A 16,615-nucleotide genomic window follows, 5' to 3' on the forward strand; every position below is an offset into this window, starting at 1 on the left:
CTGCTAAGCTAACAGCCTTTGATTTCCTTTGGGTGCGCTGAGCTTCAGGCTGAGCAGAAGCTTTTGAAATGTTGCTATCTACTTATTATGATAAAATCCAGGAACTCAAAGACATTTTCTATTTATTTCTTTCAAACCTGTTCAATGTTGTGAGATAACAGTGCTTGTGGAGGATGATTGGAGCTTACTGAATTGAAGCTCTTCTGCAAGCCTTGTACAATCTGAATTTGAATGTGAAATGGATCTCAATTTATTTTTAATCTTGTGCTTTGAACCTTCCCATTATTAATATTGGAAACACAAGTTAAGGAAGCAGTTCCCTCCCCTCTCATTTTCTTTCATGTTCTGATTCAAGTCTATTTATTTTGATGTTTATATACTTATTTATACTGGAATCTCCCAGTTCCTCAAACAATGTAGCCCCAAGCACTCATCTATACAAGGAATGGCTCTAATTAACTCCCTGTCATAACATCAATATTTTTAAAATCTGGTGACAAAACAGCTCTCAGAGTAACCAGGAGAAATCTTATCTTGGGCATCAAAAGGGAAATGACTGCGCAAGTATAAAAAAAACCCTGTCCAATGACGATCCCTGGCATATGTGACTGAACATTTAAGGTATTACTGACTACATAAGGAAAAACAGTATTGACAGGATCTCTGAAGCCTCCCTCCCTGATATGTTAAGTGAATACTACGGACACTTAGAGGTATGGAAAACAACTATGGCCGTGAAACCTCCCACCTCCCCAAGTCAGCAGCCGTTGTCTGTAACAGTGGCAGATATGAGAAGGACTCTGCAGAAAGTCAACCCCATAAGGCAGCCAGACCAAATAACGTCCCAGACCAAGGACTCAAGGAGCGTGCACACCATGTCACTAAAGTCTTCACAGACTTCTTTGGCACCTCACTCATCCAAGCCTCACATGTTTCAAATCAGCCACCTTCATCTCTGTACCAAAGGGCTCTACACCTTCAGAACTAAATGACAACTGCCTTTTGGCACTGATACCAATGATCATGAAATGCTTTGAATGCCTGATAATGGCACATATTAAAAACTCAATTCCATCCACATTGGCCAATATGTTCACTGACAGACCACTCTATGATAGATGCCATAGAATCTGTTATGCACCTGACTCTGACACACCTAGAAAACAAGGAGACTTATTATCAGAATGCTGTTTCTGGATTTCTTTTCGGCATTCAACGCTATTGTTCCACAGACCTTGCTGAACAAACTCCTACTCCTCGGTTTGAATACACATTTGGGTGTTTGGCTTCTTAATGAACAGACCTCAGATATTCAGGATGCAGAAGTGAGCTCCCCCAGGATTGAACAACTTGTAATATGAAGAGTGTTTGATGGCCTCTGGGCCTGTATTCTCTAGAATTCTGAAGAATGAGAGGTGACCTCATTGAAACCTATCGGATGATGAAAGGCCTTGATAGAGTGGATGTGGAAAGGATGTTTCCTTTGGTGAGAGAGTCTAAGACCACCTGATCACATGGAGGAGCATCCGTTTAGAATGGAAATGAGGAGGGATACCTTGATGGGAGTTGCGTACAAACCCTCAAACAGTAGTACGGATGTGGTCTACAAGTTACAATGGGAGATAGAAAATGCATGCCAAAAGGACAATGTTACAATAGTCATGAGGGATTTCAATATGCAGGTGAATTGGGAAAATCAGGTTGGTGCTGGATCCGAAGAGGGGGATTTTCTAGAATGTCTACAAGGTCTTTTTATAGCAGCAATTCATTGAGCCTACCAGTGGATCAACTGTTCTGGATTAGGTATTGTGCAATGAACTGGAATTGATTAGACAGCTTGAAACAAAAGAACCCTTGGGGCAAGGGATCACAATATGATTGAATTCACATTGAAATTTAAGAAGGAGCAGCTAAAATCAGATGTATCATTATTACAGTGGAGTAAAGGGAATTACAGAGGCACGAGAGCAGATTTGGCCAGAATTGATCGGAAAAGAATACTGGCAGGGATGATGGCAGAGTAACAATGGCTGGAATTTCTGGAAGCAATTTGGAAAACACAAGATATATACTGTACATCTCAAAGGGGACAAGTATTCTAAAGGAAAGATGACACAATGGTGGCTAACACGAGAAATCAAAGCCAACATAAAAACCAAAGATAGGGCATATAATAAATCAGAATCAGAATCAGAATCAGAATCCTTTATTATTGCCAAGTATGAGGACACATACAGGGAATTCGGTGCCAGTTTCCCTGAGCTCTCTCTGTACAGAATTAAAAGCAAACAAAAACAATAGTGCAAATAATCATAAACTATATACAATGAGGTCCACCTCATTGAATGTACAAGTGGATTTGATTTATAATAGACTAATATTCAAGTGTTCCTAAGACTGATGGAGGGGGTGAGGGGAACATCATGTGATGACGTAGGATCGAGATGTGGAAATCCAGCTCTCCCGTAAAAACTAGTAAAATAAAGTTTAAGTGAAGAAGAGTTAATAAATACTTTCTAAAAACTACTTATAAACAATTCAGGACTATCTTTAGATATGTCTCCTAAACAGTAACAGAAGAGAACTACTACTTTGAAGACAGCACGAGTTGGCAAAGAAAGAGGCCAGATCATTATGATGGAACCTCGTACTCAAGTTGGATCTCTTCCCGGTGAAGTACATGTCGCCTCCAACGATGCAGAACAGGAAACTGCGGCAGCATCAATGGTCTCTAAGAAGAAACAGCAGGAACTGCACATGCATGAAGAAACAGGTATATGCAAACAGGTGCAAACAAAACTACAAGTTCCAACTGCGACTGAAAGTGAAAGTGAACCGGAAGTAGAATCAGACTCTCTGGAAAACACAGATGAAGAAATAGATGAAGGAGAAGAAGAACAGGAAGAAATTAAAGGTGGAAGACTTTCTGGAGACATAAGAAAAGCCCTGATACAAATAATGCATAAATTAAAAGCATTAAAAGTAATAAAAACATATTAAATATATGAAGATTACACTTGATAAGATGGTGGAAAAACAAAAGAAAATGGATAAGAAAGTTAAAAAGTTGGAAGAAAAAATGGGAGACAAGAAAGAGTGGACAAGATGGAAGATAATATCCTTGCCTGGACATAAAAAAAAACGGTTGTTGGAAAAAGTAGATGTACTTGAAAATTTTAGCAGACGAAACAATATTAAGATTGTTGGTCTTCAAGAAGGTATAGAGGAAGAAGATCCAATAAAATTCTTTCAAAAATGGATCCCGTAAATCTTGGAAATGGAAGAGGGAAGTCAGTTAATTGGAATCGAAAGGGCTCATAGAGCTTTAAGACCAAAGCCCCTACAAGATCAAAATCCACGATCAATCTTGATAAAATGCTTAAGATATCAAGATAAAGAAAAGATCTTGAAGGCAGCTGCTCAAGGTGCCAGAAAGAGAAATGGGCCATTGATGATAGAAGGGAAAAGAGTTCTTTTCTATCCTGATATAAGTTACGACCTTTTGAAGAGGAGGAAGGAACTTAACCCAGTGAAAAAAATTTTATGGGAAAAGGGTTATAAATTTATACTGAGCTACCGGGTAACACTGAGAATCTTTTTGGATGACGAAGAAAGAAGATTTTTTACTGATCATCGGAAAGCGGAGGAGTTTGTACAAGAACTTCCTAATATTCGCAAGACATGGTAAAGAATTATGGAAATTTAATGGATTAAAGATGAAGACTGAGATAAGGATTGGATTTGATGTATATTTAAGAGAAGAAGAATATACAAATATACTTTAAGTATATGATAGAAGGGGAAACAGATTTTAAAAAATTGAGGAATATTAATTGGGAGTAGAGATATTAATTTTTTTCTTCACTTATATATATCTTTTTTTGTTACGGGGAGCTAGAGGAGCTTCTGATCGATTGCTGCGGGATTCACGTGTGTAATCATGGTGATTGCCATGACCCATAAGACGGAGGGGGGTAATGTTATGTTTCTATTCATTCACAACATTAGTAGGGGGCATTTTGTTATCTTTTTCCTTACTATCTATTGTTCTTCTATTTTTCTTTTTTTTGCCTGGATGATTGGGGGGCAGAGACACATAGCAACATGGAGAATTTTAAAGAGATTCCCCAAGGTATTATGAAATGACTAATTTACTCAATTTTAAAAGTTTTAATGTTAATGGGCTTAATGGACCGGTGAAAAGAAAAAGAGTTGTAACATATATTAAGAAAATAAAAGTAGATATTGCTTTTTTGTAAGAAACACATTTAACAGAAATAGAACATCAGAAACTAAAGCGAGATTGGGTTGGAAGTGTTATTGCAGCTTCATTTAATTCAAAGGCGAGGTTAGTTGCAATTTTGGTTAATAAAACCTTACCAATTAAATTACAAAATGTACTAATTGATTCTGCGGGGACATACGTGATTATACATTGTCAAATCTTTTCAGAATTATGGACTCTTATGAATACTTATGCACCAAATGAAAATTATGCAAAATTCATACTAGAAGCTTTTTTGAATATGGCCGACGCACATGATAAAATATTAATAAGTGGAGACTTTAACTTTTGTCTAGACCCAGTTCTAGATAGGTCAACTAAGGTTGTTACAAAATCAAAAGTAATAAAGCTAACTTTATCATTGATGAAAGACTTAAATTTGATTGATATATGGAGAAGAATTAATCCAAGAGAAAGAGATTATTCATTTTATTCAAATAGACATAAAACTTACTCAAGGATTGATTTTTTCTTATTATCAATGAATATTCAGGATAGAGTGAAAAGTGTGGAATATAAAGTGAGAATACTGTCAGATCATTCCCCCTTGATAATGACAATGATAATGATGGATAAGGAGGAATTGATTTACAGATGGAGATTTAATTCAATTTTATTAAAACGTCAAGATTTTTGTGATTTTATGGAAAAACAGATCCAATTCTTTTTGGATACAAACTCACATTCAGTTTAAGATAAATTTATATTATAGGAAGAGATGAAAGCATATTTGAGGGGCCAGATAATAAGTTATACTTCTAAAATTAAGAAGGAATATATGGTAGAAATAGATCAATTAGAAAAAGAATCTCAAAGATATATGACAGAAGAAAAATGAAGACAACTTGTCAATAAGAAGTTACAATATAATACGCTCCAGACATACCGAACAGAAAAAGCAATTATGAGAACTAAACAGAGATATTATGAATTAGGTGAAAGATCACTCAAGATTCTTGCTTGGCAGTTGAAAACAGAACAGGCTTCCAAAACAATAAATGCAATTAGAACAAGTGCAAATAAAATTACTTATAAACCTTTAGAAATTAATGAAACCTTTAAAAATTTTTATTCTGAATTATATCAATCGGAATCACAAAATGAGGTTGCTGAGATAGAAATTTTTTTATCACAAGTAACTCTTCCAAAATTGAATTCGGAAGAACAGAAAGGATTAGATATGCCCTTTACATTAAAAGAGGTTGAAGAAGCTCTAGGATCACTTCAGAGTAATAAATCCCCAGGAGAAGATGGTTTTCCGCCTGAATTTTATAAAAAATTTAAAGGTTTATTAATCTCTCCCTTTATGGAGTTAATATATCAAGCAGAAAGAACACATAAACTTCCACAATCTTTTTTGACAGCGATCTTAATAGTATTGCCAAAAAAAGATAGAGATCCTTTAAAACCAACATCATGTAGGCCTATCTCTTTGTTGAATACGGATTATAAAATAATAGCAAAAATTTTATCTAATAGATTATCTAAATATTTACCAAAATTAATACATATGGATCAAACAGACTTTATTAAAAATAGATAATCGGCGGATAATGTAACTCGGTTACTTAGCATAATTCATTTGGCACAAAAGAAGGAGGAAATGAGTGTGGCAGTTGCTTTGGATGCAGAAAAAGCAGTTGATAGATTGGAATGGGACTTTTTATTTAAGGTATTGGAAAAATATGGGTGAGGAAAATCTTTTATAAACTGGATTAAAACCTTAAATACTAGTCCCAAAGCTAAAGTAGTGAAAAATGGTCAAATTTCAACATCATTCCAGTTAACAAGGTCAACTAGACAAGGCTGTCCATTATCACCTGTCCTATTTGTATTGGCGATAGAACCATTAGCTGAATTAATTAGAACCGATTCAGATATTATGGGCTTCAGAGTTAACCAGGAGGAATATAAGATTAATTTATTTGCTGATGATGTTCTGATTTATCTCACAAACCCATTGCATTCATTGCATAAACTGTCTTTTAGATTGGAAGAATTTGGGAAAATATCAGGGTATAAAGTAAACTGGGATAAAATTGAAATTTTACCCCTTACTAAAGATTATAGTCAATGTCAATTAGTAACTCAATTTAGATGGCCGAAAAATGGTATAAAATATTTAGGTATAAGAGTCGATAATGATATAAAGGATTTATATAAATTAAATTATTTGCCATTATTGAAAAAAATTCAGGAGGATCTTGATAAATGAATGATGTTACCAATAACATTAATAGGTAGAGTTAATGCTGTAAAAATGAATATATTTCCTAGATTACAATATTTATTCCAAACATTACCAATACAACTGCCGCAGAAGTTTTTTCAAGAGTTGAATAAATGTGTGAGTAAGTTTCTTTGGAAAGGTAAGATGTCAAGAATATCGTTGGAAAAATTGACATGTAAATTTGACCTAGGAGGGTTACAACTCCCAAATTTTGAGAATTATTATAAAGCAAATCAACTTAGATTTATTGCATCTTTTTTTTGATGAAGATAAACCGGCCTGGATTAGAATAGAGTTAGATAAGATAGGAGAAAATATACCAAAAGATTTTATATATAATTGGGAATCCAAATGGATATGGGAAAAGAAAGAATCTCTTATATTAAAACATTTGATTGATTTATGGAATAAGATAAATGTTGATGATGAGATAAAGAAATCTTTATTAGCAAAGAGATCCCTAATTCAAAATAGACTCATTCCTTTTACAATGGATAACCAACTTTTATATAACTGGTTTCAAAAAGGGATTAGATATATAGGTGACTGTTTTGAAGGAGGTATATTGATGTTGTTTGATCAACTAAAGAATAAATATAAAATATCAAACAACACTCCTTTCTGTTACTTTCAATTAAGGGCTTATTAAAGAGATAAACTGGGTCAAATAATGTTAATGCCGAAACCTAATGAAATAGAAATTTTAATTCAAAAAGGAAAAATTAAAAAAAATTACTTCTTGTATGTATAACTTGATTCAAAAACAGACAATTAAACAAGGAATTCATAAGTCAAGACAAAAATGGGAAACTGATTTGAATATTAAAATTGATGAAACAAATTGGTCAAGACTATGCCTTGACAGTATGACAAATACAATAAATGTCCGACTTAGATTAGTACAATACAATTTTTTACATCAATTATATATTACACCACAAAAAATAAATAGATTAAACCCAAATTTATCTGACCAATGTTTTCGATGTAATCAAGAAATTGGTACTTTTTTACACTCTACTTGGTCTTGTTTTAAAATTCAACCTTTTTGGATAAATTTAAGACTTTTACTGGAATAAATTATTAGAATACAACTTCCACATAACCCAATATTATTTTTATTAAGCGATATTGAAGGGATAATACCGAAACCTAAATTGAATAAATATCAGAAAAAAATTATAAAAATTGCATTGGCAGTAGCCAAAAAAGCTATTGCAGTTACTTGGAAATCAGATTCATACTTAACTATGGACCATTGGAATAATGAAACATATAGCTGCATTCCACTTGAAAAAATTACTTATAATTTAAGAAATGAATATGATATATTTTTGAAAATTTTGCACCCTTATTTACAAAAAATAGGATTAAGTATATAGGTCCTTCAAAGATAAAATTATTAGCTATTTGGGGGAAAAATAAATAAAGATATATACTAAAGCTATTTTGAACTCCATGGAGCATGTGGGGATCTTCTGATATCCAAGCAATCTTTCTTTCTTCTTTCTTTCTTTCTCTCTTTTTTTTTCTTTTTTCTGTCTTTTTTTTTAGATAGGGATGTTAAAGGGGAAGGGTTAAGGGGAGGGGGAGGGCTAATATTAATTTTCATTACTATTATTTTATTCATTTTATGTAATTCTCTTAAAAATTTAATAAAAAATATATTTTAAAAAAAGACTGATGGCATATGAAAAGAAACTGTTCTTGTACCTATTTGTCCTGGCATACAGTGATCTAAAGCATCTACCAGAAGGAAGGAGTTGGAACAGGTGATGTCCAGGGTGTGATGGGTCTATAATAATGCTGCTTGCTCGCTTTCTGACTCTAGATGCGTATAAGTCCTGGATCAAAGGCAGCTTCACACCAATAATCCTTTCCGCAGCCCTGACGGTTCTTTGGAATCTATTCTTGTCTTGTTTGGTAACTGATCCAAACCAGACAGTGATGGACGAACAGAGAACAGACTGGATTATTCCTGAATAGAATTGAATCAGCAGCTCCTGAGGCAGGTTGTACTTCCTGAGTTGACGTAGGAAATACAACCTCTGCTGAGCCTTTTTGATAAGAGTGTCCGTGTTGGGTGTCCACTTCAGGTCCTGGGAGATTGTGACACCCAGAAATCTGAAGGTCTCCACAGCAGACACAATACTGTTGAGTACAGTGAGTGGGGGGAGTATTGGGGGGCTCCTCCTGAAGTCCACTGTCATCTCCACAGTCTTGAGCGTATTTAGCTCCAGATTGTTCTGACCACACCAGTAAAAATTAGTGGAAGTTGGAAGATTGGGAAGTTTTTAAAAACCAACAGAAGGCACCAAGAAAGTCAGTAAGAAGGAAAGGATGGAATGAGAAGATACCAAAATTTCTTCAGATATATAAAGTGTAACAGAGAGGCAAGAGTGGATATTAGGAAAATGATGTTAGAGAGGTAATTGTGGGGAACAAGGAAATGTAAGATGAACTGAATAAGTATTTTTCATTATTCTTCACTGTGGAAGACACTAGCAGCATGCTGGAAGTTCCAGGTGTCAGGGGTCATAAAGTCTATGAAGATAACATTACTAGGGAGAAGGTTCTAGGGAAACTGGAAGTCTAAAAGTAGATAAGTCACATGGACCAGATGGTGTGCACCTTGGGTTGCTGAAGAGTTTACGGAGGCATTAGGACTGATCTTTCAAAATCACTAGGTTTTGGAAAGATTCCAGAGAAAAGAAAATTGAAAATGACACTCCACTCTTCAAGAAGGGAGGGTGCAGAAGAAAGGAAATTATAGTTAGTCTGTTCTCAGTGGTTGGAAAGATGCTGGAGTTGCTTACTAAGGATGTGGTTTCAGGGTACTTGGAGGGACATGATAAAATAGGTCGTAGTCATTGTGGTTTCCAAAAGGCAAATTCTTGCCTGACAAATTTGTTGAAATTCTTTGAAGAAATAATAAGTAGAATATACAAAGGACAATGAAAAGGATCAGTCATGATTCAATGGTGGAGAAGTCTCGATGGGCCAAAAGCCTTAATTCTGCTCATATGTCTTTGTCATGCTCCCAATTGTTAATCCCCTATCTTGCCCCGAATCTCCTTCAATTGTGCCTTAATTCAAATTGGTTATTTCCCATTTACTGCTAATTCGCTTGATGACAGTACACTTGGTCTCCATCAAGACTGCAGTATAAGAACCCTGCCGTCACAACCACTGGTCGCCATTTCGTTTGTCTATTGCCATGTGATAACTTCATTTCCCAACTGGTTAGAACCGTTAGTTCTAAATTCAGCTCCAGTTTCAAGATATTCCATGAAAACCTCATCTCTGTGTCAAGATTCCTCCTGTTTGCTGTTGTATGTTCATGCCTGCACAACTCAATCTCCGTGCCTGTGTCCTGCACTTGGGTTCTCCTCAGTCGCTCCATGCCACAGTCTTGTTGTCTTATGGTCTTACAGTTGTATACGTGGATTTTCAGAAGACCTTTGACAAGGTGCCACACATGAGGCTGCTTAACAAGCTATGACGCTGTGGTATTACAGGAAAGATTATAGCCTGGATAAAACAATTGCAGGAGGCAAATAGTGGAAATAAAGGGAATTTTTTTCTGATAGGCTGCTGGTGACTAGGATTTGGATGATGGAATTGATAGCTTAATTGCAAAGTTTGCAGACTAAATAAAGATAGATGGAGGAGCAGTTAGTTTTGAGAAAGTAGAGAGGCTATAGAAGGAATTAGGCAAATTAGGAGAATAGGCAAAGAAATGCAGATGGAATACAGTGTTGGGAAGTGTATGGTCATGCACTTTGGTAGAAGAAATGAAAGGGTTGAAAGTTTTCTGTTTGGATAAAAAATTCTAAAATCTGTGGTGTGAAGGGTCTTGGAAGTCCTTGTGCAGGATTCTCTGAAGATTAATTTGCAGGATGTTTGTGGTGAGGAAGTCAAATGTGATATCAGCATTTATTTCAAGAGGACTGGAATATAAAAGCAAGGATGCAATGTTGAGATTTTATAAAGCACTGATGAAGACTCACTTGGAGTATTGTGTGCAGATTTGGGCCCTTATTGAATTGACTTTATTACTTACATCTTTCAAATACATCTGGAGTAAAAATCCTTACGCTACGTCTCCATCTAAGTGTGCAATGTGCTATTTATAATAATTTATAATAAATGGTATGTACAATAGGACGGTCAATATACCCTGGAAATACAATTGTATCTGCATGAATTAATCAGTCTAACGGCCTGGTGGAAGAAACTGTCCCAGAGCCTGTTGGTCCTGGCTTTTATGCTGCGGTACCATTTCCCAGATGGTAGCAGCTGGAACGTTGTGTTTGTGGTGACTCAAGTTCCCAGTGACCTTTTGGGCCCTTTTTACACACCTGTCCCTGTAAATTTCCTGAGTCATGGGAAGTTCACATCTACAGGTGTGCAAGGCTGTCCACACCACTCTCTGCAGAGTCCTGCGATTGAGAGAGGTACAGTTCCCATACCAGGCAGTGATGCAGCCAGTCAGGATGCTCTCAATTGTGCCCCTGTAGAAAGTTCTTGGGATTTGGGGACTCATACCAAACCTCTTCATCTGTCTGAGGTGAAAGAGGCACTGTTGTGCTTTTTTCGCCACACAGCCGGTATGTACAGAGCACGTGAGATCCTCGGTGATGTTAGTAAAGCTGTTCACCCTCTCAACCCCAGATCCATTGATGTCAATAGGGATTAGCCTGTCTGCACTCCTGTAGTCCACAACCAGCTCCTTTGTTTATCTGCGACACTGAAGGAGAAGTTGTTTTCTTGACACCACTGTGTCAGAAAGGACTACTGTTTGAGGGTCTGTATATAACTCCCATCACGGTCTTTTTACCTTCGCAGTTCCTTAGCTCTGTCCACAATGATTCAACTCCTTCCAACCCTATGCCACCTTTTTCTAATGATTTGATTTCATTTTTTACCAACAGTGTAAAGCCACCCCCTCTGCCTTCCAACCTGCCCTTTCGATACAATATGTATCCTTGAACATTAAGCTCCCAGCTACAATCTTCTCTCAGCCATGATTCAGTGATGCCTGCAACATCATGCATGCCAATCTGTAGCTGTGCTACAAGTTCATTTACCTTATTCCATATACTGTGTGCATTCAGATACTTGTAAAAGATATTGGTGAGGCCTAATTTGGAGTATTGTGTCCAATTTTGTTCATCTACCTATAGGAAAGATATAAACTGCAGAGGAAATTTACAAGTATGTTGTCGGGTCTAGAGGACCTGAGTTATAAGGAAAAAATTAATTGGTGAGGACAGTATTATTTAGAATGTAGATAACTGAGAGGAGATAAAGCCTAAAAAGAGAGGTGAGAATGGATATTGGACTGCTGGAAAACAATGCTGGAGATGTAGTAATGGGGAACAATGAAATAGTGAGTGAACTAAATAACTATTTTACATCAGTCTTCACTGTGGCAGTATGGTGGAAGTTCCAGGAGTTCGGGGGCATGAAATGTGTGTAGTTATCATAACTAGAGAGAAGGTTCTTGGGAAACTGAAAGGTCTGAAGGTAGATAAGTCACCTGGACTAGATGGTGTACACCCCAGAGTTCTGAAAGAGGTGGTTGAAGAGTTTGTGGAGGCATTAAGATTGATCTTGAATCACTAAATGCTGGAATGGTTCCAGAAGACTGGAAAATTGTGAATGCCACTCCACTCTTCGAGAAGGGAAAGAAACGGGGGGACGTCATGTGATGACATAGGATTGAGACGTGGAAATCCAGCTCTCCCATAAAAAAAACAGTAAAATAATGCTTAAGTGAAGAAAAGTTAGTAAATACCTTTTAAGAATGACTTATAAACTACTCAGGATTGTCTTAAGATATGTCTCCTAGACAGAAGCAGAAGAAAACTACTACTTTGAAGACAACACAAGTTGGAAAAGAATCAAGACCGGCAGCCATGAAAGAGCCTCAGGCTCAATTGTATTTTGCCTCCGGCAATACAGAACAGGAAACTGCGGCAGCATCAACCGTTTCCAAAAAAAAAAGAGCTCCAGGAATTGCGCATGTGTGAAGGAAGGGGCATGCGCAAACACGAGCAACCCAAACTACAAATCCCAGCTATGATCAGAACTGAAAGTGAAAGTGAATATGAGGTGGAATCAGATTCTCTGGATAAATCAGATGAAGATGAACAGACAAACAAAGAAGAGCAACAGAAAGAGGTTGGAAGTGATATTGGAGACATAAAAAAATCTTTGGTGCAAATAATGCATGAATTAAAAGCTTTAAAAGTAATAAAAAAGATATTAAATATATGAAGATTATGTTTGATAAAATGATGAAAAGACAGGACAAAATGGACAAGAAAATTAAAAACTTGGAAGAAATAATGGGAAACACCACTGATAGAGTGAATAAAATGGAAGATAATATTTCTGCCTGGACATCAGAAAGAAAACGGTTGTTGGAAAAAGTGGATGAACTTGAAAATTTTAACAAATAATATTAAGATTGTTGGACTTAAAGAAAGTATAGAGGGAGAGGATCCAATAATGTTTTTTTTCAAAAAGATTCCGGAAATTTTGGAAATGGAAGAAGGAACCCAGTTAATTGAAATTGAAAGGGCTCACAGAGCCTTAAGATCAAGACCTCAAGTTGATCAAAACCCATGATCAATCTTGATAAAATGCTTAAGATATCAAGATAAAGAAAAGCTCCTGAAGGCGGCTGCCCAACGTGCCAGAAAGAGAAACGAGCCATTGATGATAGAAGGGAAAACAGTTCTTTTCTAACCTGATATGTTATGACCTTTTGAAGAGAAGGAAGGAATTTAACCCAGCGAAAAAAGTTTTATGGGAAAAGGGTTATAAATTTATATTGCGCCACCCGGCAACCCTGATAATTTTTTTGGATGATGGAGAAAGAAGATCTTTTACTAATTATCAGAATGCGGAAGAATTTGCACAAGAGCTCCCAAATATTTCCTAACCACAGCCAAAGATTTGAAAGTGAAATGGAATAAAGATGAAGACAGGGACAGTGAATAGAGTTGATGTATGTTTAAGGACAGAAGAATATTTAAATATATTCTTAATTATATGATACAAGGGAGAAAGGTAAAAATTTGAGAAATATTAATTGAGAGTAGTGATATTATTTTTTCTTCTCTTATATATACATTTTTATGTTATGGGGGAGCTGGGGGAACTTTGGATTGATTGCTACGGGCTTCATGTGTGTAATCATGGCGATTGCCATGACCCGCACAACGGAGGGAGGTAATGTTGTGTTTTTTTCTTTATTCAAAACATTAGTAGGAGGTATTTTGTTATTTTTTTCTTTATAATCTATTTTTCTTTAATCTTTCTTTCTTTGCCTGGACAATCGGTGGGGAGACACATAGCAACATGGAGAATTTTAAAAAGATTCCCCAAGGTACTACCACGAAAGTTGAAAAGTTAGGTATTACTATAGACTGGAGTAACCCTGTTAAAAATAATGACTAATTTACTGAATTTTTAAAGTTTTAATGTTAATGGGCTTAATGGACCGGTGAAAAGAAAAAGAATTTTAACATACATTAAGAAAATGAAAATAGATATAGCTTTCAGCTGCATTCCATTTGAAAAAATTACTTATAATTTAAGAGATAAATATGAAATATTTCTGAAAATTTGGTGCCCTTATTTACAAAAGATAGGATTAAATATATAGGTGCTCTGAAGATAAAATTATTGGTTATTTGAGGAAAGAAATAAATATATATACTAAAGCTATTATGTACTCTGTGGAGCATGTGGGGATCTTCCAATATCCAGGCATTCTTTCTTTCTTTCTTTCTTTTTTTTCTCTTTTTACAGGGATATGTTGGGGGGGGGGTTAAGGGGGGGGGAAGGTTGATAATTCTGTTTTTCCTTCTGTAACCATTTGAAAATTCAATTTTAAAAATTTATATAAAAAAAGAAGGGAAAGAAACAGAAGAAAGGAAACTATAGGCCAATTAGTCTGACCTCAGTGGTTGGGAAGATGTTGGAATTGATTATTAAGAATGAGGTCTCAGGTTACTTAGAGGCACGTAACAAAGTAGGACGTAGTCAGCATAGCTTCCTCAAGGGAAAATCTTGCCTGACAAATCTGACAGAAGTTTGGATAGGTACATGTGTAGTAGAGACAGGGAGGGCTATGGTCCAGGTGCAAGTAATTGTGGGTAGGCAGTTTGTTCAGAATGGACTAGATTCAGAATGGGCTAGATGGTAGAAGGGCCTGTTTCAGTGCTATACTTCTCTATGTCTCTATAACAGCTTCAGTCCTATATCCATACTTTTCAATTTGTCTACCTTTTACATCGCAGCTCATCCTCTTTACTGCAATTTTGCTCAATCATCAGTCTTACTACTTGTTGCCTCTGTTTGTAAACCAATTACATCAACCTCAGCACTATCTCTTCAGTTCCTGGAGTGATCATATATTCAGGCATGTAATAATTCTGTATTAAATTGAATAGTTTTTGTATTTAACTTTTTACAGTTTCACAAGTAAGATCTCATTAAAAACCTGGAAGGAAGCTTCCATTTTGGGGAATTTTTAAGAAGGTGTCTATCTCACTGCATAGCTTTATATATATGCACTGTGAGTGCGGAAGAATGAAAAGATAACTTGCCTTCAAAGACATTACCCACAAACTGGAGTCATATCTGTACACTTGCTGTACACTTCAATGCCAGATTCCAACCTGAGCAATATTGATCGCCAAGACCTGGAACCGTGATTGGAATATGATGCATTGAACGTGTCTTTGTGACACTTGAACAAATTCACAATTAGTATAGCTTCAGCATGATCCCACACCAGAGCTGTATTGGCAAGAATGAGAACAGCTTATGCTGAACACAAAGTTGAAATGCAAATGCAGAAAGCTGACATAGACATGGAGAAAACACAGAGAGATGTAATTTTCACTGCACATACATCATTTCCCTGACAGGATTGTTGAGACCTCAGATTCTAGTGGTTTTGTGACTACCAACTGGACAATAAGATTCTGGAGTGAGCATGAGAGTTCATGTGTTTGGTAACTGTTCCTCACCAATTGTGGCAATCTGTTACCTCAAGAGGACAGCTATAAAGGGAGAGAAGGAATTCGGGACTGAAGCACAGATGGACAGTACCTAGAAAGGCAACTCTATGTGGATGATGGTCTTAAATTATTTTCCAGTTCAGAAGAAGCAGTCAGCATGCTGAAAACAGCACAAGATATGTTGCCGCAGGCTAATCTCAGACTGCATAAGATTGCATCTAACAGCGCTGAGGTCATGGAATATTTCCCATCTGAAGATCTGGCGAAAGCACTACAGAATCTTGATTTTGGACAGGACTTCCCTCTTATGCAGCACAGTCTGGGCCTTGGACGTCACCTTATGACTGACACCTCAACTTTCCAGGTCACTGATATATGAAAGATGCTTTGTGTATTGTAGCGTGGTATTGACTATCACAGTCTATTTAACCCCCTTGGATTTGCAGCTCCAATCAATATCCATGGGCACTTCATGTTAATAGAGTTGCTCTCAGACACTTGTGAACAGCATTTCCCACTTCCTAAAGAAAAACATGAACAGTTGCAACAGTGGTGTTCTTCAGGATCTTAAAAGTTTGAAGATTCCAAAAACCTACACAACAATTCCACTATCCACAGATCAAAAGAAAGATGTCTGCATCTTCCTGTGATGCATTAACTAAAGCTATTGCTGTTGGTGCCTACCTGAAAGTCACAGATGCTGCTGGATATAGTAATGTTGGATTCATCCTGGGCAAGGCAAAGCTTGCTCCCAAATGAGATCCACAATGTTATGTTAGTTATATATTTAATGAGACAAGGAGATTCTATTTTTATGTACATAATACGATCCAATGTATCAGGCGATCAACCCAGAAGAGCCAATGGAACTAAGTTCCTACTGATCTCAGCATGGCTGATTATGCCAAAGATGGATCTGAGCTAATCAGCTCACTCTCCTCATGGTTAATTGGTCCAGCATTTCTTGCTAATCCTCAACAGGAATAGCACCAAGACTGGTACTTTCAAAATAAGAATTGCTAAAGATGGTGTAGTAAGACTGCTTTCAAGACAAGTCTC

The sequence above is a fragment of the Hypanus sabinus genome, chromosome 1, assembly GCF_030144855.1.
Source record: "Hypanus sabinus isolate sHypSab1 chromosome 1, sHypSab1.hap1, whole genome shotgun sequence".
Lineage (NCBI taxonomy): Eukaryota > Metazoa > Chordata > Chondrichthyes > Myliobatiformes > Dasyatidae > Hypanus > Hypanus sabinus.